Source organism: Mustela erminea, chromosome 19, assembly GCF_009829155.1.
Source record: "Mustela erminea isolate mMusErm1 chromosome 19, mMusErm1.Pri, whole genome shotgun sequence".
NCBI lineage: Eukaryota > Metazoa > Chordata > Mammalia > Carnivora > Mustelidae > Mustela > Mustela erminea.
The window spans coordinates 41,530,964-41,558,805 of NC_045632.1; the positions used below are offsets into that span (position 1 = coordinate 41,530,964).

Genomic DNA, 27,842 nt, shown 5'->3' on the forward strand with positions numbered 1-27,842 from the left:
AACAACAGAAATGTATTTCTCATAGTTTGAGGCTAGGAAGCCAAGATAAAGGCACCCAAAGACTTGGGGTATGGTTCACAGAGATCAGTCTTTTTTATTGTGACCTCACAGGGCCCAAGGGAAAGGGAGCGCCCTCCAGCCTTTTGCCTAAGGGTACTAATCCCTTCACAAGGGCTCCACCCTCAGATCTAATTACCTCCCCAGGGCCCTACCTCCTAATCCCATCATATTTGGGGTTAAGATTTCAGCATATGAATGGGGGCATCAACACTGATAGCAATAGGTAAACAAACAAACAAACAAAAACACAAGAAAAATACAAAATGTGAACAACACTATAATCAACTCATCTAAGTAACAGTCTATCCAAGTACATCTGGAATTCACGAAGATATTCTGAGCCATAAAACAAACCTGAAATTAAAAAGGATTTGAATCTTTGAACTGAATTAGTAATGAATAATGAGATTTCAGGAAAATCCATAAATACGGGAAATTAAGCAATATGCTTCTAAATAACCCATAAATCAAAGAAGAAATTACAAAGGGAATTAGAAAATATTTTAAACTGGAAAAAACAAAAACATAACATACCAAGATTTGTGGACACAGCTAAAGCAGTGCTCAGAAGCAAGTTTACAGTTCTAAAGGTTTATATTAAAAGAGAAAAAGTATCCTTAAGCTTCAACTTAAAATTCTAAATTAAGAAATTAGGGACTTTAAAAAAAAAAAAAAAAAGAAAGAAAGAAAAGAAATTAGGGACAACTGGGTGGCGCACTCAGTTAAATGTTCCACTCCTGGTTTCAGCTCAGGTCATGGTCAGGGTCATAGATCCAGGCCTGATGAGTCTCCCTCCCACTCTGCCCCTCCCCCCCATTAAATAAATAAACAAACAAATCTTTTTTTAAGTGAAGAAATCAAATTCAGAGAATTCAGAAGAGATAAAGGGAAAATAATGAGAGAGGAAGCAGTCAAAAATCATGAAAAAAAAGGTACAAAGGTATTTCTTCGAAAAGTTTAATGTAATGGGTAAAACCTCAGCTAGACTGATGAAGAGAATGAAACATAAGTGATCACTATCAAGAAGAAAAGAGCACATATTTCTAGAGCGCCTACATAAATTAAAATAATGACAAAACATTAAAATAATGAGAAAACAACTCTTATTCTGTAATTTAAAAACTTACATGAAATGAACATATTCCTTAAAACACATAAATTATCAATATTGACTCAAGAAGTCCAAAATCTGAGTAGGCACACGTCTATTAAATGACATTCATTGGTAATTAAGAATCTTTGCACAAAGGAAACTCCAGGCCTCAGTAATTTTCCTGATGAGTTTTAGCAGATACTTAAAATGTAATCCTAATCCTACAGAAAAACTTTCAAAAAACTGGAGGACAGGAACAGTATTTGAGCCTCACTGGGTGAGGTTAGCATAAATCTGACGTCACAACCAGACAAAAACATCACAAGAAGACTTGAGACCAGTATACCTCATGAACTTACCATCTAAGAACAACCCTCATGAAAAGTCCTTAATGTAATAGGAGTAAATCAAACCCAATACTATCCTACAAAACATAGGAAAACACACCCAAGCAAGGACTTCTCACAGGGATGCAAAGTTTGGTTAACATTTAAAGATAAATAAAATCTGTCACATTAGTAGAATGGGGGGTAGGGGAACTATAATAATCTCAACAGTACAGGAAAAAAAAACTTTTGACAATTCATGATTGGCCGGGTCTGGGGGCGGGGAACTCTCACAAACTACAAAGAGAAGAAATCTCCCTAAACAGAAAATATATTATCTAGGAGAAGCTTACAACCTAAATGATACAAAATGCTTTCCACTTAGATCAGGAAGAAGGCTGAGATGTCCACGCCTACCACTTCCACTCACCATTGCACTAGAGATTCCAGCCAGTGTAGAAAGAGAAACGAAAGGCACATAGGTTGGACTTAAAGCAGTAAAGCTTCCTGATTTGCAGACAACATAATAATGCACATAGAAAATCCTAAATAACCTAAAAGAAAAACTACAGCTAATAAGTGAATTTATCAATGTAACAGGATAGTGAGACCTAACAATAAAAGCTACAACTATAGAATGCCTAGGGGGGGAAAAAGAGTATTTTTCTGAACTTGTGCTACACATAATTCCTTCAGTAGGATACAGAAATCGACAACCATAAGAAAAACTGAGAAGTTGGACATTTTTCCAATGCTTTAAAAAATATATTTCTGGAGGGTGCCTGGGTAGCTCAGTGGAAGTCCGACTCTTGATTTCGACTCAGGTCATGATCTCGGCGTTGCAGAATCGAGCCTAAAGTTGGGCACCACGCTCAGCATGGAGTCTGCTCATCCCTCTCCCTCTGCTCCACTCCTGATTGTGCGCGCGCTCTCTCTCTCTCTCTCACCTCCCACAAATAAATAAATAAGTAAATAAAATCTCTTAAAAAAAAGATTTCTGCTTATCAAAAGACTATTAAGAAAATGAATAAGCAAGCCACAAACTGGAAAAAAATTCACAACAAATAATCTGACCAAAACCATGTACCTCATATATATGATAATGCCTAACATATATAAATATGTCTAATTATATTTATATATGTATAACTTCTATAAATAAACAATCAAATAAATGGTAAAAAGATTTGAACACACATTTCACCAAGGACAGATGCATATGAAAACTTACTGAACATCTTCAGTCACCAAAGAATCGCACTTTAAATCTGCAATGAGATATCATAACATGCCCAGAAAATGACTAAAATGAAGTCCCAACTTTTTTGAATATGTGGACACCCAGAATTCCTATACATTGCTGGTGGGATGGTTAAGTATTAGACCAGTCTGGAAAGAGTTCTGGCAATTCACTGAAGAATTGAACATACATTCAGGCTAGAACCGGGAATGCCACTCGGAGATATTTACCCAAGAAAGATGAAAGCACGTATCCACAAAAAGTTTTTGTTTATAAAACATATTCATAGCAGCTTTATTCCTAACAGCCAAAAACAGCAGCCCAGGTGTCCACCAAGAGGTAAAAGAAGGGGCTCCTGGGTGGCTCAGGTGGTTGAGCGTTGGACTCTTGATTTAGGCTCAGGTCATGATCCCAGGGTCATGAGATGAACCCTGCCCTAGGCTCCACACTCAGCAGTGAGTCTGCTACAGATGCTCTCCCTTTCTCTCTCCCCCCACTGCTCTCTCACTCTCTAAATAAATAAATCTTTAAAAAATAAATAAAAAGAGGGAGCACCTGGGTAACACACTCGGTTGAGTGTCTGACTCTTGGTTTCAGCTCAGGTCGTGATCTCAGGGTCCTGAGAGCAAGCCCCACATCAGGTTCTGTGCTTAGCATGGAGTCTGTTTGAGATTCTCTCTCCCACTCTCTCTGTCCCTCCCACTTGTGCGCACTCTCTCTCGCTCTCTCTCTTTCAAGTAAATAAATAAATCTTAAAAAAAATAAAAAGAGGTAAAAGGATGAACCAACTGTGGTGTGTTCGTGCAACAGAACAATACTCCACAATAAGAATGAACAAGCAAGCCACTGACAGATCAATGTATTATGATGACAGAAAAGCCATTCATTCACACAATGGAACACTGCTTGGTTCCATTTACAGGAAGTTCTAGAAAAGGCCAAACTAATCTTGGGGGCATAAATCAGGATGATAGTTCTTTCAGGAGGGTGGCCAGCAGAATGACTAGGAAGGGGCACAATGACACTTTCTGGGGTTCCTAAAATGTCTTGAGAAGAACTTTTATGTTATAGGTTTGTCAAAACTCATGAACTCCATCCTTAAGATCTGTGCATTTCACTGTTCTTAAAGTTCCATTTTAGAAAATCTTTTTTTTTAATTTTACTTTTTCAGTGTTCCAAGATTCACTGCTTATGCACCATACCCTGTGCTCCACGCAATACATACCTCCTTAATACCCATCACCAGGCTTACCCATACCTCCACCCTCTCCTTCCTAAACCCTCAGTTTGTTTCTCAGAGCCCACAGTCTCTCATGGTTCGTCTCCCGCTCCAATATCCCCCAGTTCACTTCTCTGCTCCAACTCCCAATGTCCTCCGTGTTATTCCTTATGCTCCACAAGTAAGTGAAACCATATGATAATTGACTCTCTCTGCTTGACTTATTTCACTCAGCATAATCTCCTCCAGTCCCGTCCATGTTGATACAAAAGTTGGGTTATTCATCCTTTCTGATGGAGGCATAAACCCCATAGTATATATGGACCATATCTTCTTTATCCATTCATCTGTTGAAGGGCATCTTGGTTCTTTCCACAGTTTGGCAGTTGTGACCATTGCTGAAAATCCTGGGTTTGATTTTGTAGCAATTGGTAAGACAATTTTAAAATGGAAATGCAGAGAATCAAGAAAAGCCCAACAATCGTGCAAAAGAGTAAGATAGTAAGGACTTACTCCGCCAACTTTCAAGACTGCCTGTAAATCTATGGTAATGAAGACACTGTGGTATTGGTCATGAATGGTACATGCATCAGTGGAACGTAAGAGTCCAGGAAAATCCATGCGTACATAACCAATTGATATATATTTTTTTTTTTTTGTCAAAGAACCTAAGCAATTCAATAGGGGAAAGGATAGTTGGTTCAGTAAGTTGTACTGGAACAAAGAGCTCTCTACAAGGGGAGCAATGAACTTCACCTCATGCCTCACACCATACACAAAACTGAAGTCAACAGAAAAACATAACAAAAAAGCTGTCACAAGAAACCACAGGAGAATAGCTTTGCAACCTTGAAAAACACAGATTTCATAAATAGGAATGAGATTGCACTAATCATAAGGGGGAAATTTTCTATACAAGACTGTCAAAACTTAAAAAAAAAAACAATTTCTAAAAAGACATCATTAAGAAAAAGAGTAAATCAGACTCACACTAGGTGAAAATATTCACAAAACACAATATAATCCTTTGGATCCAAACTATATCAAGAACTCCTCAAACCCCATCATAAAAAGACAACCCCAGTTCTAAAATGAGTAAAAGGACTTGAACAGGCAGTTCACAAAAGAAGAGGTATGACTAGAGGGTAAACACATGGAGAAAAGGCTCAACAGATCAGTCCACAGGGAAATGCAAATTTAAACTAACACAAGATATAATTACATCACACACTAACTGATCTGCCTATCACTAAGCAGACATTTCAAAGACTCACAACACCAGGGCCACTTGGGTGGCTCAGTCAGTTAAGCGTCCAGGGTCGTGACATCAATCCTCGCTTCGGGCTCCACACTCAGCAGAGTCTGCTGGAGATTCTCTCTCTCCCTCTGCCTCTGCCCTTACCCCCTCCCCAAAAATAAGTTAAAATCTTGTGAAAAGGGGAAAAAAAGAAAGGCAACACCAAGAGCTAGTAAAGATATGGAACAATGGAAACTCTCACACATTAATATCAGGAGTGCACAAATGGTAGTGGCCACTTTAGAAATCTGTCTGGTAGTTTCCCATAAAGTTAAACAGTCACCGACCCTATGATCCAAAAATTCCACTTCTATGTATTTACCCAAAAGATATTGGCACATGTGTACTTCTGAGACTTGTACAAGAATATTCTTATCCTATTTTCTCCGTGGGGACAGGGGTGGTTTCATCGGGCCCCCCTCTCCCTTCCTTGGGCACTTAGAAATGATCAACACAGAGGAGAAGACAATAGCCCCAAACATGATCCACAGTAGCCCCAAACTGGAAATGACCCCAATGTCCTTCAACAAGTGAATGGATACACAATTAAGTTCTAATCATACAACAGAACGTTCCTCAGCAAAAAAAAAAAAAAAAAAAGAGGAATGAATTATGGACACAGGCAGTAACGCAAATGAGCCTCAAAGACATTCTGCCATAAAGAAACCAGATACGAAAGAATACATCCTGCACGTTCGATTTATATGGAGTTCTAGAACAGGCAAAATTAACCTCTGTTGAAAGAAATCAAAGCAGTGTTATCCTGAGGGCCAGGGGCAGGAGGAGCTGGAAAGAGCAAGAGGAACGTCTTTGGGGTGATGAAAAGGTTCTGTGTCTTGACAGAAATGTGGGTTCTGTGGCTTTATGCGTTTGCGGAAACTCATTAAGCTCTGCTCCTAAGATTTGTGCATTTCACCGTATATTAATTATATGTCAATTAAAAAGATAAGGAGCTAACACTTTCCTAAAGGAGGAGAGGAAATGGAAAAAAAGGCCCAGAGAGGAGCCGGAGAAAAGATGGGGGTGCAGTTAGGCGGTGATTAATAACAGGTGGGCATCGGGGAAAGGCACCAAATCACAGTGAAATATTTGTTTTCTGTAAAAATTTGTTTTGCTAATGATTCATTTTTCAGCATTATTTATGATGGCTTGAAGTAATTCCTCCTCCTTTTCAAGCGTGCCCGCATGGAGAAATATGCTAATTTTGCAGTAAGTTTACAACGCTCTTCCTAAGTGGGTACAACTGGCTGGTCATCGGTCACTCCATAAGGCCCTGATCGGTCTCGCCCGCCTCCCACGTAGGCGCCGTCACCTTGCTGAGGTGCAGGGAACTGAGGACTGATAGGACACTGGAGCCCCGAGCTGGTGGGTATAACAGGAAGCAACACACACAACCACAGCGTAGAAGCATCCTCCAACTGGGCCTGAGCCTTCGGGGGCTTTCACCTCGAAAACCGCGCCTTTTATACACTTTGGGCTCTAGTCTTCCTGAAACCATTTTCAGAGGCACATTACGAAATTTAACAAATTACTTGGTAGACAGGGAACTTTAAGCATAGAACACGCTTGCAAAAAAAAAATAACCAAGATGTTAGTCCGCTTGCAGGGAGTGAACCATTTTTCTCAGCGGTGAGAGCAGCGGCTTCACCTTTCTCCCATTCCCCATCCTTGGGGGCTTGAAAATGACCAAAGGATCAGGAAAGGAGCATTTGCCCAAGCAGTCAAGCCAATGGATGAGACAAGCCATTTCTGCGTAGTAACTTGGGAAAACCGTACCCTAGAGAGGCCCGTGTCTGCAGTGGGAGAGAGTGACTGGTCTCTAAGATGTTCCACTCTTAGTGGGGCCTAAATCCCCACCCCTTCACCCGATCTCTTACTCCAAAAAAAGCCTGTGGATTGGAGGCCGCTAGAGATTGGAAGTGCCTGGGTCTGGAGTAACCCACAGGAGCATCAAGGGACTTCGGGAGAGAATTAAATGAGCATTAAAGCCTAGATATTCTCACACCAGCTGCAGAAGGTTGACCCCGAGAGTTTACCTTCAAACACTCCCAGCTCTTAGGTGCTGAGACAAGTTAAACAGAGCAGGAGAGTCACTCCTGGATCCTTCCCACCCCCACACAGCCAAAGGCTGAAGATGCCTCAGCATCCCACCCAGGGCAAGGGGTGGGCAGCAGCATCACCTAGGAGCTTGAGAGAAATACTGACTCTTGAGTCCCACCTGGACCTAGGGAAATAGAGTCTGCCTCTCTATGGTACTGCCGTGTGACTCATCTGCACACTGAAATTTGAGAAATACTAAGGGGGACTTTTTTTTAACAAACTCATATATAGCATTTATTATATCCCAGGCACCATTCCACATGTTTTGCAAATATTAACAGATCTGATCTTCATAGCAATGTTCTGATTGAGGGTACTGCTGTCATCTCTATTTCAATGAGCAGATTTATAGGGCTGAGAGAAGTTAAGTGACATGCCCAAGGTCACCCCGGTAGTAAGTGGCAGAGCTGAATTTAAACCTTAGAAGCCTGCCTGCAGTGTCCACGCTCCTAACCACTCCATTATGTGGTGAAAATGCCTCCAGGGAGAAATAAAGGATATTTTTACATTTTTCTGAGACAAATTTATATGCCCAGCCAGATAATTCTGCTGTGATTTAATAATGGACTTTAACAACACACTGGTTTTTCCACCATTGGGACTGCCAGATTGGGGCACGTTTATTTTAGGAGTTCTCCCAAAAAGAATCTAAACATATTGCTCCTATATTCTGTAAAATGGCCCTGCTTGCCTGGTTTTCCCATCGACGGTTGGAGAACCTGGACACCTATTCAACTGGCCTTACTATTCTTGAATCACCATCTTACAAACCTGGAGAAATTCTTTTAATTAATAACAAAATGACAGGAAATGGCTGAATCCACAATACAGAAAGGATTCAAATAATTTCATCTACGATTCAGGTAAACAAATGTGCATCAACCAACTACAAACTAAGAGTCGCCATCACTCTGTACATTTTCTGATATTAATCAAATTCCTCCCCCAGCAAAGCACTAGTAGAATCCTCAGGCAGGCGTAGCTCAGGGAAATGATCCTGAAACAAAGTCAAGATTGTCCATATCTCATCGGAGGCCGTGATAGACCAATTATTTCCTGGAAGAAGCTCTTTCTGTCCATCCGGTATTGGAATTTGTTGAACTTTTTGGTGTAAGACCTGCAAGATAGACCCAGCGTGTTCCTGGGTTTGAATTCTCTGTCTGTGGCCCTCCGTGGTGTACGGTAAGTGCAGACCATAAGAGGCCACGCTGATTCTTGGCACCATGAACACAACTCTTGGGTTGTGCACTATGTGAAAAACCCTCCCTTCCGTGGGAAAGCCATTCACGGCAGACTCCCTTTCTATGTCACTATATGCAGTGCCCCCTGGGTACTGCTGTTAGCACTGCATGTTCCGCACGTTTGGGCAAAAGGCTCAGAGGTATTTCTGACGGAAGAGATTATTCCCTCGAGAAACTAATTGTTCTTGAACAAAGTTGGGACCTGTTGGGACAACCTGTGGCCTCACTCCTCACCCTTTCATCATCAAATTGGTATTTCTATCGATGGCTCCTAAAATTCTCTGAAACCTGCTTTCGGAGAGGCAGGCCAATGTAAGGCAGTGATGGAAAAACGCCGTCTGCCTCTTACAAGGACTTGGAGCACTTTTTAAAAATACCACGGTCTAGGTAGTCCCCACCCCTGAGATGCTGATTTAACTGGCCGGGGGTAAATGAAGGCTGAGCTTTGAATTTCCTTAACACCCACGGTCACCGTAAGCATTAAATGTGCTGCCCATGGTGAGACGCCGGACACGGCGATCAGCACCACTATTTACTTGATAAATGCCAACTGTCCTCTGCCACCCATGCCCTCCCAGTTTCTGCTGAGGCAAAGGGAATGCCGAAAATACAGTTCTACTTGGGGGCTGCCAGGGCAGCAGCGATTATTGGAGAAACTCGTTAGAGGAGAAATGATAGCACACGGAGGAGTGGCCAGCCATGGACAGGAGACTGTAACACAGATAGATTTTGTTTTAATGCAGGGCAGGAGGTCACGAGACTGAAGAAAGTCAGATTCAGTAAAATCTGATCACCTAGCAGTTTCAAAAAGGGTTATTGCCCACACTGGAGCCACTGCATGGAGAAGGTTTTACTCAGGAAAAAAAAAAAAAAACAAAAACTGAAGGTAGAGGAGGTGAACAATGGGCTCCATTTAGCTGTTAATCTCTATTTAAATCAGAAGGTCAAGGCTGAAGTTTGGGGCAAGAAAGAGGAACTAATCCAAGTTTGAGAATCGTCTTGGGAGGGAACCAACCACAGTTCCTCTCAGGTCATAGCCAATGTTCTGTCTTCTCTCTACATCTCTTAAGGAAGAAGAAGAGAACAAAACAAAAAGTTCAGGAACTAACCCGTGACAAGCAAGTTCAAACTCTTCCAACAGTACATACCTTGAGTAGATATTCATTGGTTCAACATGTATTCACTGAGCATCTACTATGTGCTGATCCCTGTGCTAAGGATACTCTGATTTCACAAGCTACACACTGGAGCTAAGGGACATCTAAGAGTACATCACAGACGGACTGCGGTGCTCGATCTGAGGTCTGGTCCCGCATACATTTAGAAGGTCCCCACTCATAGCTGGTTTGTTTCGTTTTGTTTTTAAGATTTTATTTATTTATTTGACAGACAGATCACAAGTAGGCAGATAGGCAGGCAGAGAGACAGGGGGAAGCAGGCTCCCCGCCAAGCAGAGAGCCCGATGAGGGGCTTGATCCCAGAGCCCCGGGATCATGACCCAAGCCGAAGGCAGAGGCTTTAACCCACTGAGCCACCCAGGCACCCCTGGGGGGGTTTAAAAGATGGGAAATCCTTGGTTTCCAGCTCTTACTTGTGTCTGATACTCCTTTCCTCTGCACCAACCCAGCAAGTTTTCTCCTGTCTTACATCATATTGTGCTTCAAGGATCACCTAGTAAATTTTCAAGAGGCTTTTCCTGACCAACATGAGTTTACTACTGGTAGACCTCTAGTGCCTCATGCATACCTCTACCGTAGCCCAATTACACTGCATCATAATTATTTTCTTGTCTGTCTTCTCCTCTCAACCATGAGATCCTCAAAAACAGGGGTTACTCCTGATTCATATTGGTATTCACAGGACCTGGTGTAATGTTCAATGAAGAAGAGGGAGGGAGGGAGGGAGAAAGGGCAGGAGGGGAGAAAGAGTTCAGGGAAGTCTTCCTAAGAGAGGTGAGAAACTGAGCTGGATATGAGATTGCAATCACCATGAGAGCGTAGAATGCTTGTGTCCCCTTGCTGAGGAATCAGTTCAAGAAAACGAGTGTGGGGTGTGGGGCTGTGTGTGCTGAGACATAGCATGGAGGGAAGTTTTCAGGCTGAGCAGAGCAGTTAAGAGCATAAGATCTGAGGATGTCTTACAAGGCAGACAAGCAGTCGGCCACTGGATGGGGATCCCCTAAGCGCCTATGATGAGCCAGATGGTCTGCTGAGCAGAGTGAATGATACCAGAACCGGTCCTACTGTCGTGGAGCCCGCGGTCCGACAGATTATACCTGTTCTGAGAGACAAAAAGGAATCAGTTAGGGTCCTCATCCAGGGAAGTGATGAAATTAAGGGGCGTCCAAGGGCCATTTATCTTGCTCAGTGCAAAGGGTGATCTGGAAGGAGGGGGAGGAGGAAGGAAGGGGGCGAGAGAGAAACAGGGGGAGTGAGCAGAAGCTAAGAAAATGATGAGAACCACAACCTGGGTCAGCTGTGTGAGGACAGTCATGCTCTGTAGTGCTCAGTCCTGTGTCTGTCTGGCTCACCAGTGTATCCACAGCACGCAGAACAGCTCTGTTCTGGGATTGACAGACACTCAAGAAATACTCAGGGACTAGATGGGATGGGGTGGGGTGGGGTGGAGTGGGGTGGTACAGGGTACGTAGTGGTAGAGTTTTACTATACGGAAGTGAAACAAGGGAGGGTACCTTGAGGAGGACACAGGAGCAGAGCACCATAGTCCCCAGTGTCCAGTCCTTCCTGGCTCTGCCACTAATGAGCTAGGTGACCAAGCACGTTCAGGGGTTTCTCTGTTCTTTGTTTCCTTATCTATGGAAAAGGGGGGGATTGCAATTTGTACACTAATTTTCCATAGAATCTGAACAATTTCAATGGTCCAATTGAGGGCTTCATGGTCACCCAATTTCAGACGATGCACGTCTCTCGACCGCAGGACATCTGCATCCTGAACGTGTCTTTGTGAACTGGAAAGTTCACCATGGAAGAGGAAGGTAGCATAGGCTGTAGTTCCCAAGCTAATTTGACTACAGAACCCCCAAACCTCACTTTTTTTTTTTTCATCTTCAATCATATAGAAACTCTCCAGCACTAATAGTCTGTGACGTCACCCAAGTTCACGGTGACAAAGATGGTCATGAGGATTCAGGCGAGAATGACAAGGGTTTAGCCGGTGCAGAGAGTCTGGGTGGGAGCAAAGGAGGACCCTTATTGAGAGAAAGGGACAAAGGATAGCACAGGGAGACTTGAAGGTCCAATAAAGAAGTCTGTGATTGCTATGCAAGATGGGACACAGACTCTTACTCAAGAAAAGCAAGCCCTGCTCTGTGTGAGACATTGATATTCTGGTGTGGTTTTTAATTTCCCATCCCTGGGATTAGGTATGTCAGGGAGGAATCCTCTGGCCGCCTTCTCTCAATACATCCTGAAGCTTTTATTTTGTTACCAATTTCCCTACATTGTGTGCTTTCTTTGAGAATCATAACCGTGTGAATATTTGACAACTGAATGGTACAAACGTCTTGAAACACACAGTTTTCCCCAGAGCTGCATTTCATACTATATAATCCGAGGTGATCTCAGTTGCCAGAAACACTCACGCTGTTAATGGATTTGGAGGGAAGATGCTGGTAATGAGATTTTCAAATGTGAATTGTTTTGCTTTCAAATGCAGGGTGAAACCCAACAAAATATTACCTTAGACACACTGGTGTAGTAAGTCCAGCCGATAAAATGAATGTTCTGTGTGTGTTTCCTGTGGGCCTTTTTCTGTTTCAGACAAAAACTAGAAGGGGATTGGTCTTGTTTCTGGTGGGATGGGCTCTTGAGCCCAAGACAAGGAACTCCTCTGTATTCTGGGGCACACACTTGGCCTCTTCACGTCTGTAATGTTGAGAAATTGATTGATTTCATTCATTCATTCAAAAAATATTTACCAAGAGCCTACTATGGGCTAGGCTTTGTTTTGTGCACTGAATAGTACAACAATAAACAAAATAGCGAGGTCTCAGTCATCACAGGACCTACAACCTGGTGGGACATGGATACACAGTAAACAAATAAGCACAAACATTTAAATGTCAGGTGGTAGTATCAGCGTTGGAGAAAAAAAAGACAAGGTAACGGTTAGAGAGTGAACCTACGGGTTCTATTTTAATTAGGGCATCAGGGTGGGCCTCTCTGAGGAGGTGACCTTTGAGATGAGAGTCCGAGGAACAAAAGAAACTGGAAGCCAGTGACTGAACTCGAATGATAGAGCCAGACTTGGAGTCTCGCTTCAAGCTACCTTCTAGCTACCTTCCGTAGCATCATCCACCCTTATGAGGAACCAGACAGAAGAGAGCTGCCAGGTCTGAAGGAAGGGATGCCATGATATGAAGGAAGGAAGCTCAGGCAGGGCCAGGCAATTGTACTGGACCCCATTAGCCTGGCCTACCTGGAACTGATTGCCAATGAGCAAAGAATCTCATGTGTGAGGAGATGTCTTCTCGTATCCACACATACACCATCTTTCCCATGCCAAGATGTGACAACAAAACCCCTTGCAGAAGGACAATGTCTAGATCAGTTCTCCAAGTGTGTATGATGATCTCACCAGTTGGAGTGCGTCCCCACAGGAGAGAGGCTGAGTACTTGGAAATTGTGTGAATTTCATCGCCCTCCCCTCTGAGCAGCCAGAGACAGGAGTAAGAGAATTCACCCCTCTCCCCCCAACTTTAAGCATAGATGGAAGAATATGAATGTTCAAATGGATGATATGGATGAGAATGATTGACCTTGATTCTCCAAACTAAGAGTCTATAACGAAGGCTTGTGATGTGCTGGACCCCATCGTCTCAGCATCCCGGTTCGGCACAGTGGTGGTGGACGGTTCCCTACAGGGACTAGCGTCCCACATCAGGTGGTCACCCCGTCCCCTGGAAGGCCATTTAGCTGCCCTACAGGCAATGAAAACTGAATGGGAGTCAGCGCCCCAGGGACACATGTCAACCACTGGGAGACAGGGGTTGATGACTAAATTGTCTGTCTCCCCATCCTCTGTGGGATAATCCTCTCTCTCTTGAAGAGAGAGCGCACTCCTGGGAGGGGCAGAGAGAGAGTGAGGGAGAGAATCTAAAGCAGGCTCCACACCCAGTCTGAGCCCAGGGTGGGGCTCGATCTCATGACTCTTCTTTTTTTCTTTTTTTTTTTTTGGTCAGGGAGAGAGGGAGAGAGAGCGAGCACAGGCAGACAGAATGACAGGCAGAGGCAGAGGGAGAAGCAGGCTCCCTGCCGAGCAAGGAGCCCGATGTGGGACTCGATCCCAGGACACCGGGATCATGACCTGAGCCGAAGATAGCTGCTTAACCAACTGAGCCACCCAGGCATCCTGATCTCATGACTCTTCTGAGAATTCATGAGTTGGATGTTTGGCCAACTGACGCCCCCAGGCACCTGAATAATTCTAAAGTGCGTTCTACAGGGTCCTTTATAAGGTCCCCAGTGGGAAAGGCCCCAGCGCCCTCATCAGTACCCTGCTCATTAATGCACCCTTCACCGGCTTTCCTTTCACCCCATCTGGCTTTCTCTACTCCCTCACCATGCTCCCCACGTAAACTACCTGCACCTGGGTTCTCATCTCCACCTCTGATTTGGGGGAAACCTGAATGAAGATTCCCATGGGGGCCCTACTTGGAGGGTCTATTCAACCCCCTAGTGGTCAGAGTTTGCTTTGGTTTTTCTGATAGCTGGCCCAACCTCTACAAACTCCCAACCATGCAGTGGTCCCCAGACAACGCCCCTGAAGACCGGTCCTCCACATCAGAACACTGGCCATCATCTCTGACATGTTTTTTCTCAGATGGAAAAAACTGGAAGGACTTACCACTTGATACAAATGGCACAGGGAATTCTTCCCTCAGCCCCCAAATCTGGGTGGGTAGAGGTCATATCAAAACACTTATTGAACCATTCAGAGAGCACAATCCTCTTGAAATTATATCACAATCTCTTTTAAAGGGGCCAGCAGAATGGAACCCAGAAGGGCGCCGCTTGCAAAGGCGGCCATTTGAGACCTGCCAGCCACTGATTCCAGAAATACTCCTTCACCCTGCTGCCGAGCTGCCCGGCCAACCCGGGGTTCACCGAGGCGACGGGATGCAGAGACCCGCTAGACGAAGCCCTCCTCTGGAGAGAAAGGAAACCTAGCCGAAGAACCCTTTCATTCTGCTTTCTGCAAGACTCTGCCTTTCATCTAGCGGAGTGGTGAGTCTGAAGAAACAGAAGTGGATCTTTTGAAGTGTCACGTCTGAAACAGGCGCTGGGTGTTAACGGACCAAATGCCTCTGGGAAAGGAGTTGAAAACGCAGCCAGAGGGAGAGGCGAAGTGCTTTGCCTTTTGGGTGGGCCAGGTGCCAAGCACGCTGGAGCCCACGGTAAGGCGAGGTCTACAGAGGAAGGGGCTCAGTGTGGCTGACAGTAATGGGTGCCACCCCAAAGCCCCGCAGCCCATCCTGGAGGTCACTTGCCGACCGACATCCCCATACACACCAACATCTTCCTCCCTCTCCGCCGGAGGCTTTCCGGGGGCTGCAGGGGGGTGCTGGGCCCGTGTGGCAGGCCACAGGGCAGAGATGTCCCAGCCTCTGGAAAGACCCTCCATCAGTGGGGCACAGAAGTCGGTGTGTAAATGCCTCGGCTCCCCTGCCCCTTGCTGGACAATCCAGGGCATGTCCCACATACTCTGTGGGATCCCCACCAAGAAGAGCGCCAGCGGCCCCCAGGAGAAGGCTCTTGGTGACGCCCTATTAGCTGTGCCCTTCTCTCTCTCTCTCTCCCCTCCCCCTCCCCTCACAAGGCTTCCCGGGGATCATATTCCAGATGAACCTCTTGTACCCAGTCCTGGTCTTCGGATCTGCTTTCTGGAAGAACCAAGCTCAGATGGTGGAGAAACCGGCCCCTATGTGAGGAGGCTGCAGGCAGCCTGAGGTGTTCCCATGTTCCTGTTTCCGGCAGGCGTCAGGATAGGAGAACAGCCAGTTCCAAAGATGCGGGGCAGAGACAATAAGGCTCTAGGGAAAAGAGTTCAGGGTCCCCTGGGGAAGGGGCCTTGCCAATGTCACCCCAGCGATAAAGTCTGGTTGCGCAAAAGCTTCCCAAGAGAAAAACACATTTGAGAGCCCTGTGTTACTCTCATATGGACGCGTTCTCACAGTTCAGCTAAGTGGCTTCAGCAACAGAAATTCACATTCTCACAGTCCTAGAGACCTCAAGTCTGCGGTCAAAGTGGTAGGAGAGCTCGTTTCTTCTGAGATCTCTGTGTCTTCACATGGTTTTTCCTCTTCACGGGTCTCCGTCCTCATCCCCTCTTCTTATGAGGACGCCAGTCACACTGAGCAAGGCCGCCCACACACACCTTGTTTCACCTCCACTGCCTCTTCAGCGGCCCTACCTCAAGCACAGCACCTTCTGAGGTCCTAGGGGTTAAGACTTCAACATAGAAACTGTGTATGGGTGGGGACACAATTTAACCCATACAGACCCCACGAGATGCCCGCCACCAGGCCGAGCAGAGAAGGGCTCTACCTCCGCCATTTGCCGGATTCCTGGATGTGGCAGCTCTTGGTCAGGGAGTGAGCGATGGAAGATAATGAGGCCTGCAATGAGCCTGTCAGGAATGAGGGGGAGGCAGGAGAGGAGGGCGTGAAGCCTAAGCCACAGCAACTATTTGACCCACCCGCAAGTCTGCTCCTATTGCTATGGAAATGAGCTCATTATGGTTACATCTTTTCCAGCTCCTGGTTGATTCATGAAGTGGTTTCAAATGTTGATAATCACTTCATGAATCACCGACAAACACGAAAGCCAACTATCTAGCACTCGTGCTGCCGCCTTTCCTGATGAGCATTCCCGCCATGATTTGGGGTGTCCCCCTCTCAGCAAACAGGTGTGCAGATGAGAAAAGTCCTTGTTCATGTGCCAGAGTCTCCTGCTTCAGTAATTCCATGCTGGCTCTTCTGTCCAGCTTTGAATCTCCCCCACACATTTAATGATCACTCATGATTTAACTCTGAAAGATCACCTTGAAACCCTCGTGATTTGGGGCATAAAGTGACCAGTCATCAAGTTTTATGGCGCTGCTCCTGGGGAAAGGAAGATGGCGCCTCTCGAGGCTGTCATGGCACCCGTGTCTCTGCCCAACAGAGAGCCTGCTTCAGCCCAGACTCTGAACAAGACATGGCCATTCTCTCAGGCCAAACACAGTCCTCAGAGAGAATAAAAATGAAAGGATCAGATTGGAGAGAGATGCGGAAGGCTGCCACACCACATCTGGATAGTAGAGAGAGACACATAAGATAAGACTCTGGTGCTAAAAGCTGCTTGGGTACTCGAGATACAGAAACCAGCAACTTGGAACCAGAGGTCCCTTAAAACCAGACGCAGACAGATGTTCCTCCCAGATCCCTCCTTGCCCCTTGCTGGACAATCCAGCTCCCTGTCTCCCTTCACTCACCCCACCTCACTCACCTGGCCACCCCTCAGAAGAGCTCCCATGGGCACCTCTGCTAGCCTTTCCTGTTGTATTGCCCTCCGTGGCACCTAGCACCACCCCTGGCTTATTGATCCATCTACTGGCTTCCTGTCTCTCCCCAAAGAGGAAGCAACTCTGCAGGGCCCAGAACTCTCTGCTTTGTTCTCTGCTGTAGCCTCACACCTACAAGAGTGTTTGGCACACACAGTAGATGCTTAATAGATATTTGCAGAATAAATAAGTGATTTAAGTGTGCCAAGAACTGTCTTGAACATAAGGAAGAGAATCTGTGGAACTTGGAAGAAGAGGAATGTCATCGGAGTGATTGCTTCTCTCCCTACCCCAGGTGCAAATGTATGGGTCTCTTGAATGCTTGGTGAGGAGGAATGGGTTCCTCACACTCAAGTTTGTAGCTTGCCTACACATGCCTGTGTAGATTTGGGTACCCTCAACATATCATGTCAAAGCCTTCACTAAGTCTGAAGAAAAGATCTCTCTCCAGATGCTATAACAGAACCACACCATATTTGGGTTGAGCCCGAGTGATTCCTGGAGTCCAGACCCAGCCGTCCAGAATGGACACAATCAGGTACGAGTCTGTCTTCTCACCAGACTTCCTTTGCAAGGTTTATTTGTGTTTGGCCATGCTATGGTCGAATGTCTATGTGCCATCTAAAACCAAATGCTAGTTCAGCTGCAAGAGCCTTTCCAGATTATCTACTTCCTCTTCATTGGAAATGGGGCTCCTAAAACTCAGAGAGGGGAGGTATTTAACCCATGGTCACGTGGCAGATTGCAATAGAGTCGGAACAAAAACCAAAGCCTTCGTATTCCCACTGGAGTGTGTTTCTTCTGCACTAAGCTATTCACCTGTATTTCAAAGTTGAAGACTCTAACTCTGAGGAAGGAAATGACTGATCATCCCATCCAGGTGTATGCAGGCCTTAAGAAATCAGGATGGTTAGATCAAGGACTTCTGGGGCATGTGGGTTGCCTTAAACCCCCAATATCTTGACCATAGAAGGGGCCTTAGCACTCTCTCACCCAAGAGCCCTAGTTTCAGTGGGCACCTTGGAGTTCAGAAAGTCACAGAGGTAGTGAGTTGGAAGAGTTAGGGCTAGATCGCCAGCCCCAGCCCTCAGTTTAGGCCCTTTTTTTTTTTTTTTTTACCACATCCTGCCTGCCTGATCACCAACCAAAGATGTGGAAAAGAGCCTTAAGTGTTGTTTCGTCCAAATGCCTTTTTCCAGCAAAGAGAGGGCAAAAGGTTCAAGTAAGCATCAGAGACCAGAGTCTAAGTCTAGACGTCCTTCCCCGAAGCCACTTTTCTGTGCCCTCCTTTTCCCTGCTCCTCTTTTTATTGGAGCTCCTCAAGAGAAAACAGGTGTTCTCCCCAATCACCCCCAGGCCCCAGGACATCAGCATCCCAGGAATGGACTTTCCACCATTCTCCCAATTCTGCCCCCTAGTGGCAGAGCCCAGTAGACCCGCCCACTCCACCATATTCATTCCAGGAGAAGACAGGGAGCACCTACTCTGCACCCTACAAGGATGGAGCCAAACACAGCTTGGTTCTGTTCCAAATATGCAGCCGGGAGGATTTGCCGACAGTCGTGTGCCAGGCACAGAGCAGATAAAGCTCAAGATGGCAGCACTCACACCTCAGCAGGAGGACCGGGAATTAAAGCCCTCCAAAGGGAGATACATTTGCTTCCAAATGTAACTCCAGCTGAGACAAGTGCTATAGAGGAGACCAACAGAGTCCATGAGGGGGTCTAAGGTCATTAAAATAACATCCAGTAATACCCAAGGAAGTGACATCCAAGCTCATGCCTGAAGAAGAGGGGAGAGCCTCCCCGGCACAAAGGATAAGAGGAAGTATGAAGGCCTCCAAGGAGGGGAACAGCTGTCTCATTCCTAGGCTGTAGGTTCAGCGGGCCACCTTTCCTGCGAGGACTCAGCGATCACATGATTCAGGTGTCAGAAGCTTCTGGCCACCTGACATTTGGCCTAGAAACATATCACCTCCCGACCCTAAAGGTAGGAATGTTTCGCTAAAATAGCTCTGCCTCTTAACTAGACCAACAGTTTCTTGCAATACTGAGGGTGATTCAGGACTGTTTAGGGTCTCAGGCTCTTCCTTCCCAGCACAGAGGCAAACAGAACCATCCTCACCAATGGGATGAGGGGTGCCTCCATGCTGTAGATGCAGGTCTCAGGAGGCTGCCTGATGTCCATGCACCTTGGAGTCAGGAAGCTGTGCTCCAGTCCCAGCTCTGCCCCATGTTAACGGGGTGACCGCAGACAAGTCACTCTACCACTCTGGGCCCACAACTTCCTCTTCTTCCCAGTGTCCTTGAAATGTCCGAAGAGGATTGGGTCTCTGAGCATATAATGGCCATCTATGTCCATTTGGGTTTTTTTTTAATCTGCCTTCAACAAAGTTCTCTCCAACTTTTATCCCACTAGTAGTCAGAGCTTCATCTCTTTAAATAACTCCATTCTTATTAAACTGGGAACAAAGAAGAGTCTCTGAAAGCAGGGGGCATTTGAACCGGGCCTTGATGGATGGGTAGGAATATTCCAGGTAGATGAGGAGGGGACAGAATCCAGGATGACAAACTCACTCACACAAAAGCATACAGATCTGAGAAGAGGAAAGCCTCACGGGAGCCTGAAGAGAAGGAAGCAGAGATGGAGTGACATGGCTGGGATGACACAGGTCTGCAGAGCGGCTCAGAAGGCCTCGAATGCCGCGACACCAAGCCAGCTTCCAGAAGGGGTGGGGAAGAATGAGAGGGGCTCCGAAGGAGGAAGGATGAGGTGAAACGGATTTCTTTGAAAGACCATCCACCATGGGCAGCAGCTTGAAAGTTGGAGTATTGACAAGGGAAAAGGACTGGCAGCCACCACGTAAGAGATTTTGACAGAAATGCATCTGGTACATGAAGAGCCTAGGGTTTGGGCTGAAGGACGGGGGACGATGCAGAGAGCTGGACTGGCCGGTGTTGGGGGATTATGGCTGAGGCAGTAGGTGGGGCCAGGAGGACCGCTCTGGTGCTCCACCGGCGCTGCCTCTCCCTCTGCACACCTCTCTGGCGTGACCTCAGAGGAGATGTCCCGAGCCCAAGACTGGACCCCACTTCCCCAGCCAGCAGGAGATGCCCCTCATGCACGCTCCCCTCCGCCTGCTTCCTGGTGTCTGGTGGCCGCTCTTCCCAGGTTTCCTGTTCCCGTCACACCCCAAGCATCTCTTCTTTGTCGCTTCAGAATATCTTCCGTCAGAGCCTCGGCCGAGCGCGCTTGTCCCCGCCGCAGCCTCCACCCACCCGGCAGCCTCCATCTGCCTGGCAGCCTCCCGAGCTCCTCCATTGTCCTCCTGAAAGCACAGCCCTGCACTCCTTATAGTTTCCTCATCCACAAAGCACTTAGCTCAGGCTGGTTTTCTGCTTCAGATAAGTTTCTAAAACGCCTCCTTTGAAAACAGCCACCCTCATTGCAACAATATCCAGGTAGTTTTTTCAGCCACTGTCTCTGTAGACCAGGGGCTGCCCCAGATGAAGTCAGAGTGTGTGTGTGGCCAACACCCCCCGGGCAGTACCAGTGTGCCCCGGATGGGAACTATCTTACCTGTAAACAGTTTACTGGGTTTGGGGCCCAAATTTCCTCTCAGAAGTGTCAGTCTGAGAGGAGTTGCCTGCCCCTCCTCTCAGAACACACCTGTGCTTTGACCAACCCCAGGCATTATTTCCCAGAATTCCGCAGGGCCCAACAGAGCCTTGGTTAGGAATCAAAACTCACCATCCCAGGACAGAACCAAATATTAACTTTAAGACAAGTCACTGGAAGGTGACCAATGTGTTTAGCGAGATAAAAGAGATGATTTCAATGAATAATTATGGCAAGTATGAGAAAGTTGACCATCGGTTGTCCCCGTGTGGTACACATATGGGGGGGTGGGCAAGGCTGGAAGAAAGATTGAAAATAAACTGCCCACCCTTTGATGTGATCAGTACAATACCGTGAGTACATGAGTACCTTTCATGGTACTCAGTTGAGCTGTGGGGGTTTTGCCTACCAATGTAGGTTTTATTTTTAAATTTTAAATGGTAAAAACCCAATGCTAGTGAAGGCATGGTAAATTTTGCACACTGTTGTGAGAGCAATATGAAAATGCACTCAAAGAATCAGAACCGTGTGCATGCTATTCTCTCTTCCCCCGACAATTTCTCTCCTAGAAATTCATGCAAAGTTATGAGTCAAAGGAGCAAAGATGCTTAAGTATACTCAGTATATCATCTTCTAATAGACATGGCCCAGGTAATTGAAATACATCAGCCCAACGATATAGTATGTAGTTACTTAAAATAATTATGGAGACAACGAATTTGAACTCTATTTGGGATCTACTTTCAGGTAAAAGAAAGAATAACCAATGTAATGTTCATTCGCTGCCTGTGGTCTCTGCATTCATCTTCTAGTGGGTTATGCTCAAAACATCAACAGTCGGGAAGGCCTTCCTCTCCCAGCTCCCATTCAACTCTCAGAATATCAAGAGAGAGTTTTATTTCAAATCACTGGAAGGTGACCAACGTGTTTAGCAAGATAAAAGAGGTGATTTCAACAAATAATTATTGCAAGCCTACTAGGTTCCAGCTGAGAAAGTTGACCATCGGCTGTCCCCGCGTGGTACACATAGGGGGGCAGGGGGCACTGGAAGAAAGGTGGCTGTGAGGGTAGATATTTTGGTTCCCATTTTACAGATGTGGTAACTGAGGCCCAGGACACTGAATGACATGCACATAACATGCACATCAAGGACCAAGTGCTCTGACTCAGGTCTCGGAACGCCCAACCCAGTGCTCTTTCCTTACTCTCATGGGCTGACCAGGTGCAGTGACCAGGAAAAAGTGCCAGGGCCCTGGGTGGAAGGGAAAATGCTTGGGCCACCTGTCTGCTGCTAGAGAAGGCCATGAGGAAGGCCACAATGCCTCGCAGAATACCCCTGTGCATTTTCTACCCAAGACATCCCAGCCGGCCAGTAGGGATGAAAAGAGTGCCTCCATTCCAGCCAAACCACAGCAGCTAAAGGCAAGCTTACTAGCAGGAGGAGTATGAAACCGAACGAGCTGACTTATGCAACCATATGACTGGGCGAGGCACTGGGAAGTGGGCATAGGGGTTACAGCAATAATCACCTTCATTGCCCCATTGCGGAGGAACCCCAAAATGTAAGCATTCACTTATCCACCCCTGTGCTCCATTCATCCACTGACAGACAGTTAGGGCGCTTCCACAGCTTGGCTCTTGTGGTCTGAATGAATGAACAGTAGTGTAACTATGCCTTTGAGATCCTGACTTCAATTCTTTTAGTGAAATACTCAGAAGTGAGACGCTAGATCATATGGCATTTCTATTTTTACTTTTGGAGGCACCTCCATACTGTTGTTTCCCATAGTGTCTGCACCGTTTGATACGCAGACCAACAGCATTCAAGGGTTCCAATTTCCAAACACATATAATGGAATATTACTCAGCCTTGAAAACAAAGGAAATCTGGCCCTATGTACAATAGAGATGACCCTTGAGGACACTGTGCTAAGTGAAATAAGCCAGTCACAGACAGACAAATATTGCGTGGCTCCTCTTATAGGAGGCATCCTACAGAGTCAAACTCACAGAAGCAGAGAGTAAAATGGTGGTTTCTGGGAGCAATGGGCCGAGGGGGTGAAGAGTTGCTATTCAACAGGTATAAGGTTTTGGTTAAGCAAGGTGAGTAAGTCCTAGAGATCTGCTGTACATTACACCTAGAGTTAATATTGTATTGTACACTTAAAAATGTATTAAGAGGGTAGGTCTCATGTTAATTATTCTTATCACACATACACACAAAAGAGCTTGTAGGTACAAGCCCCACCTGAGCTTACCTCTGGTTTCCCCTTCATTTAGGGCTGTGACCTTGGGTAAGTCTGCCGACCTCTCTGTCTGTCTCCTCATCTATAAAATAAGAAGTATAACAGTATTTGCCTCATAGATTTATCATGAAGCTCAATGTTTTTCTGATGTTATAAGGTCAGAAAAATTACTGAAATATACTATGCAGACATGGTCCTAAATACTTTATCTATACTTCTCAATTTACACTCAAGATTCCCTCTGAAGAAGGAACTACGATTTCCATTTCACAGGTAAGGAAATTGAGGCTTTGGGAGTTTAGGTTATTCACAGAAGAGGGGACCAGTGAATGGCACAGACAATAAGCTCTGCCGAAGTGTAGAGAAGGAAGAAATTCTGCTGGCTGATGTATTCTCGGAAGGCTTCCTGGAGGAGATGGCATGGCATCTGGGCTTTAAAGAATAGGGAAAACGTGGACCCATCTTTTCAGAGCTCTTAATGAAGGGGATAAAGGCACAGTGTTGAGGGGATCTTTGGGTGTTAAAGAATAAAGAGAACAATGCAAAGGTGCTCTCTGTGCTGGCCTTGAATGCCTGGCCAAGGGATCTGAAGATGCTTCCTTGGCCGTGATGAGTTAGGAGGGCTGTGGAACAGGATTGGAAACAGCGTGTGAAGACATTCATCTGTTTACTTGATCAACAAAGCTGCATCAGGAACCCAGGCCCAGTGCAGTTTTCACACCGACCATGGCCACCTTTCTCTTCTCGGAACAGGCTCTAAGTTGGGCTAGGAAAGCAGAAACAAAGGAGCCACATTTCCACCGATCAAGGATGTCCCCCGCTCTAGCCCCGTGCCTTTGAATCACCTGAGGCACGTGTTTCAAGCAGTTTCTGATCCAGTAAGTCTGAGGTGGGACCTCGGAGTCCAAATTTCTAGCACGCTCCCAGGGGACACGGATCCACAGACCACACTTTGAGTCATGAGGGTCTGACGTGTTTGTGTTCTTCCTGATCAAGTAACTGTAATCACAGCAAGTAGCAAATGCCTGGTCCAGAGTGGGTGCTTCATAAAACACTTGTTGACTCAGAAAAGTTTAATCACTTTCTCTCCTGCTATCACGATGCAGGAGACCTGCACACGCCTGACAGGCTATTTCTTCCCTGCAAGACAACTTGCTATAATCTAAGAGTAGAATCCAACCTCCCGATCATCTCTCTCACTCTCTCTATGAATGGCTTTCAGCCCTCGGGTCCTTTACTTTTTATTTCACAAATGATGTATGTTCACAAAAAAAAAAAAAAATGGGGGGAAAAGATAAGCAAAAAGAACAAGAAGAAACTGCATTCTGATCCATATCCTTTCAGACTCCGAGTGTGTTTCAGAATAAAAACATACTCCACATCCTGATGGTATCTTCATGTCCTTGCATTATGAAGAATATTTTCCCAAGTCAAAAACATCCTTTTAATGGCTGTGTAATGTTTCATTGTTTAAAAGTTTCATAGAGTACACATTTCACTGACACATAAAATAGTGACCTTAAAAAAATTAAGGTCCATGCTGAAGAACATATGGATAAAATGTTACACTTGCTTTAAAATGGCTCAGCGAATGAGGAAGGAGGAGGCAAGAGACAGAACAGGACAGCCCATGTGTGGGTCATTGCGGACCTGGATGCTGGACATATGGAGCGTATATTACAGGACTCTCACATGCGCGCATGCTGGTAATTTCCCATAATAAAAGTTTAAGAGAAAAAACAAGGTCCAAATGAGACCCAGGAAGAGGATTCTGAGACCAGGATAGAGGTGGAAAGTGCTGGAAGTCAGTTTCCCACCCCCAAAGAAAAAAATGGTGTTTCATTTAGGACCATTCAGCCTGTCACTTCAAAATTCCAAGCTCCTTGAGCTTCCAAATTGCCCTGGAATAATCTGCCTGTATTATTTCCTATCCTGTCAGAATGGATTTGCATTTTAAGAGCACATTCAATGCTATGACTAAATTGGAACTAATTGAGACATGTGGAGATGTGGAGGCAGGTTCTGGCCTCACTGGGGCTAACATAGGGCCTTGCCCATGTAGAGCCCTGCAGACAGATGGGGGTTCTGGAAAGCAGGCGGCACAGCCCTGCCCTTTCTGTAAATTGTGTGCACCTTGGCCGGGTCAATTCTCCTCACTGAGCCTCGGCCTCCCACTCTGTAAGAGGAAAGGATTCAAACCACATGAACTTTACAACTTCTCTCTGCTCAAAAAGAGCCAGGTGCTACCCTGGGAAACCCTGTCACGACTCTGTTTTGCAATATGCAAATCAGCTCAGAATTTGGTAATTGGACAAAGCTGACGGGAGCAATTTAATAAACTTTGATAACATTGCACAAAGTAATTGTTCAATTATTTCAAACAGTTCAGTTCAGAAAGTACAACGAGGGTGGGGGGGTGGTCCTTAGAAATTACTTTTGCTTATTAATCATCTCGTCCAGTTTAAGCCAAATGAGAACGAAGACTGCATGGGGGTGTTTTTGTTTTAATTCTGATTAACTGTACTTTCATCTGAACATTTTTAAGCTGTGCTTTGGTCTTTCTCGTATGGATGTTGACTGAGTTCTGTTATCAGGATTTTAATTAACACCAGGTAGAGAAGGGGAACTGGATGACATGCTATTACTTCTGTTTGATTTAAAGTCAACGCTGGGGACTCTTCTTCGAGGAGCTGTTGAAATTGTCTTATCTCATGCATTCCAAGGATGGCTGTTTCATGTAAATGTCATTTCTGCTGTCCAAAATGTTACAACACACGCTAGCACAATAGAACTACTGTCTTGTTCTAAGAGACACGAGGGAGCCAGCAAGCTTTTGATCAAAGGCACGATTCGAACATCAAAGTAATACCTCTTCTGTTAAATTCAGGAATCGAGGCTCTGAATAAAGGCATGGAGACTTGGGTTTTATGATAGCCTAGCCTACTAGGCTGGAAAGTGCCGGAATTTCCAGGGTTTACTCCATCTGCAGAGAACTGGCTGGAAAGGAGCACTTGGCAATACAGTTACCTTTATGGTGTCCGTCATCAACATGCATGTGTCTCCATGTGTTCACCTGCTGCTGAGAGCCTCTGGAGCAGGACACAGCTCAGGCCGAATTCATACTTGCCCTCTGGCCCCAGACCCCCATTTTGTCACGTCTTCTCATCTATGAAATGGAAAGAATATCTGATGCACAGTGTGTATGTGTACACATATGTATGCACATGCACACGCATGTATATGTGCATGTATATATACACACACAATATATACAGCACATAAGTGCACTGCAGTATGTTCAAACAACTGGTATTTCACAGCAATAAAAAAGGAACTACTGCTAAACACAACAAAGAAAATGTCAAAAACATTATGTTGCAAGAAAGGTATACATTGTATCACTTAGTTTGCATGAAGTCCTAGAACAGGAGGTCAAACACTACAATCTTAGAAGTCAGAATAACGGGCGCCTCAGCAGGTGACAGTGCTGGGCCAGAGGGGGTGTGGGAGAGCCCACTGAGGGGCTGGCGAAGCCCTGGATCTGGCTCAGGATGCTGGTGGTGTGGACGCGTACATGTGAAAAGAGTCACCAAAATACACTCCCTGAAATGTATACACCTCATGTAAAAGACTGCAGCAAAAATATCACAGTATCTGATGTACAGAACGGTGGTGAGGAGAAGAGGAAGCGAGCCCATGAAAGGTCCCACGGCGGCGGCTGAGCGGAGGAAGCGACGGTCCCACGGCCGTCGTGACTGCTCACGCTGTTCTCATCATTAGCGCTACCATCCTGGCGAAGGTGAGGCTGACCCAGAAATTGGGGTCAGAGTTCAGCACATAAGGCCAAAAAAATCTATTAAAATCATCCCCTGAGAATGCTGTAAATTTGTCCATAAACTCCAGTTTGCCTCATTTGGTACAAATAGCCCGGCTCGGTCGGAGACGCTACTGCGTACAATGGATTCGGCGGTGGGAGGGATGTGACGAAGATGACGGCACGTAAACAGCACAGCTCGGGGGACAGCGGACAGCGGGGTCACCACCTGGGGCTCGACCTGTAAGAGACGCACAGATACCAAGACCGATGGCCGATCAGCATCCTTACCGGCTCTTGCTCGTGCCTAGAAATGGGCTCATTGAGAAAGGCGGGCATCATCACCAGACCTGGCAAACTGCTAATGGCTCCTCTCCGCTTCTCCGTCTCTGTCTCTCTCTATCTCAGTCTCTCTGTCTCTTTCTCCCTCTCACTGAACTGGCATTAGTTAAGCAAGCCTGCGTGCCGCTTCGCCGCGCTGCATCTCTGAGTTCGCATGCCCAGGACGGAGAGACTGAAAGCTCTGTTGGGCTCTGGGGGTCTCACCAGTTCCCAAAGAGGACAAGACACGAAGTCAGCGTCATACCACAATGTGTATTATGTCACTGGAAAGTATAATAGTCAGGAAATCAGTAAATCCAACACGTTTCGTTTTATATTTTGGGTTGAACTTCTCAATGAATCATTTCCCCAGCTTTACAAAATCTTGGATACCTGCTTAGAATAGATGCCTGGATCAGAGAAACCACTCTGATCATTGCCCCTCAGAGTCCGGGGCTTGCAGCACACAGTCCTGGTCAACAGGCGCCCACCACCATGCCCTTGAGCACGGCCCTACACGATGGCGCGCCCAAGGGGAGCTGCAGAGAAGGTGTGCTATTATTACCAGAGAAGTCTGGGTTTGGAGTGCGCCCAGCGTGGGCTGCCCTGCGAATAGGAACTGAGCAGGGGGCAGGGCTCGTTGCCGGAACGCTTATACTTTGTAAAGCCAGTGGGCTCTGGCTCTTCTGCGCCCGACATCCCATT

General features: G+C 46.0%; 1 long non-coding RNA gene across 1 annotated transcript in view; it reads right to left on the reverse strand.

The window, feature by feature from the left end:
• Positions 1-12,169: 12,169 nt before the first annotated feature.
• The window catches only part of LOC116580313, a 114,708-nt gene continuing 99,035 nt past the window's right edge, over positions 12,170-27,842 (reverse strand). Inside the window, exons 5-7 of the long non-coding RNA XR_004281598.1 lie at positions 26,030-26,168; positions 23,015-23,084; positions 12,170-12,460 (exon numbers count right to left, since the gene is read on the reverse strand). This is a non-coding gene — a long non-coding RNA (uncharacterized LOC116580313). The remainder of the gene's footprint in view (positions 12,461-23,014; positions 23,085-26,029; positions 26,169-27,842) is intronic.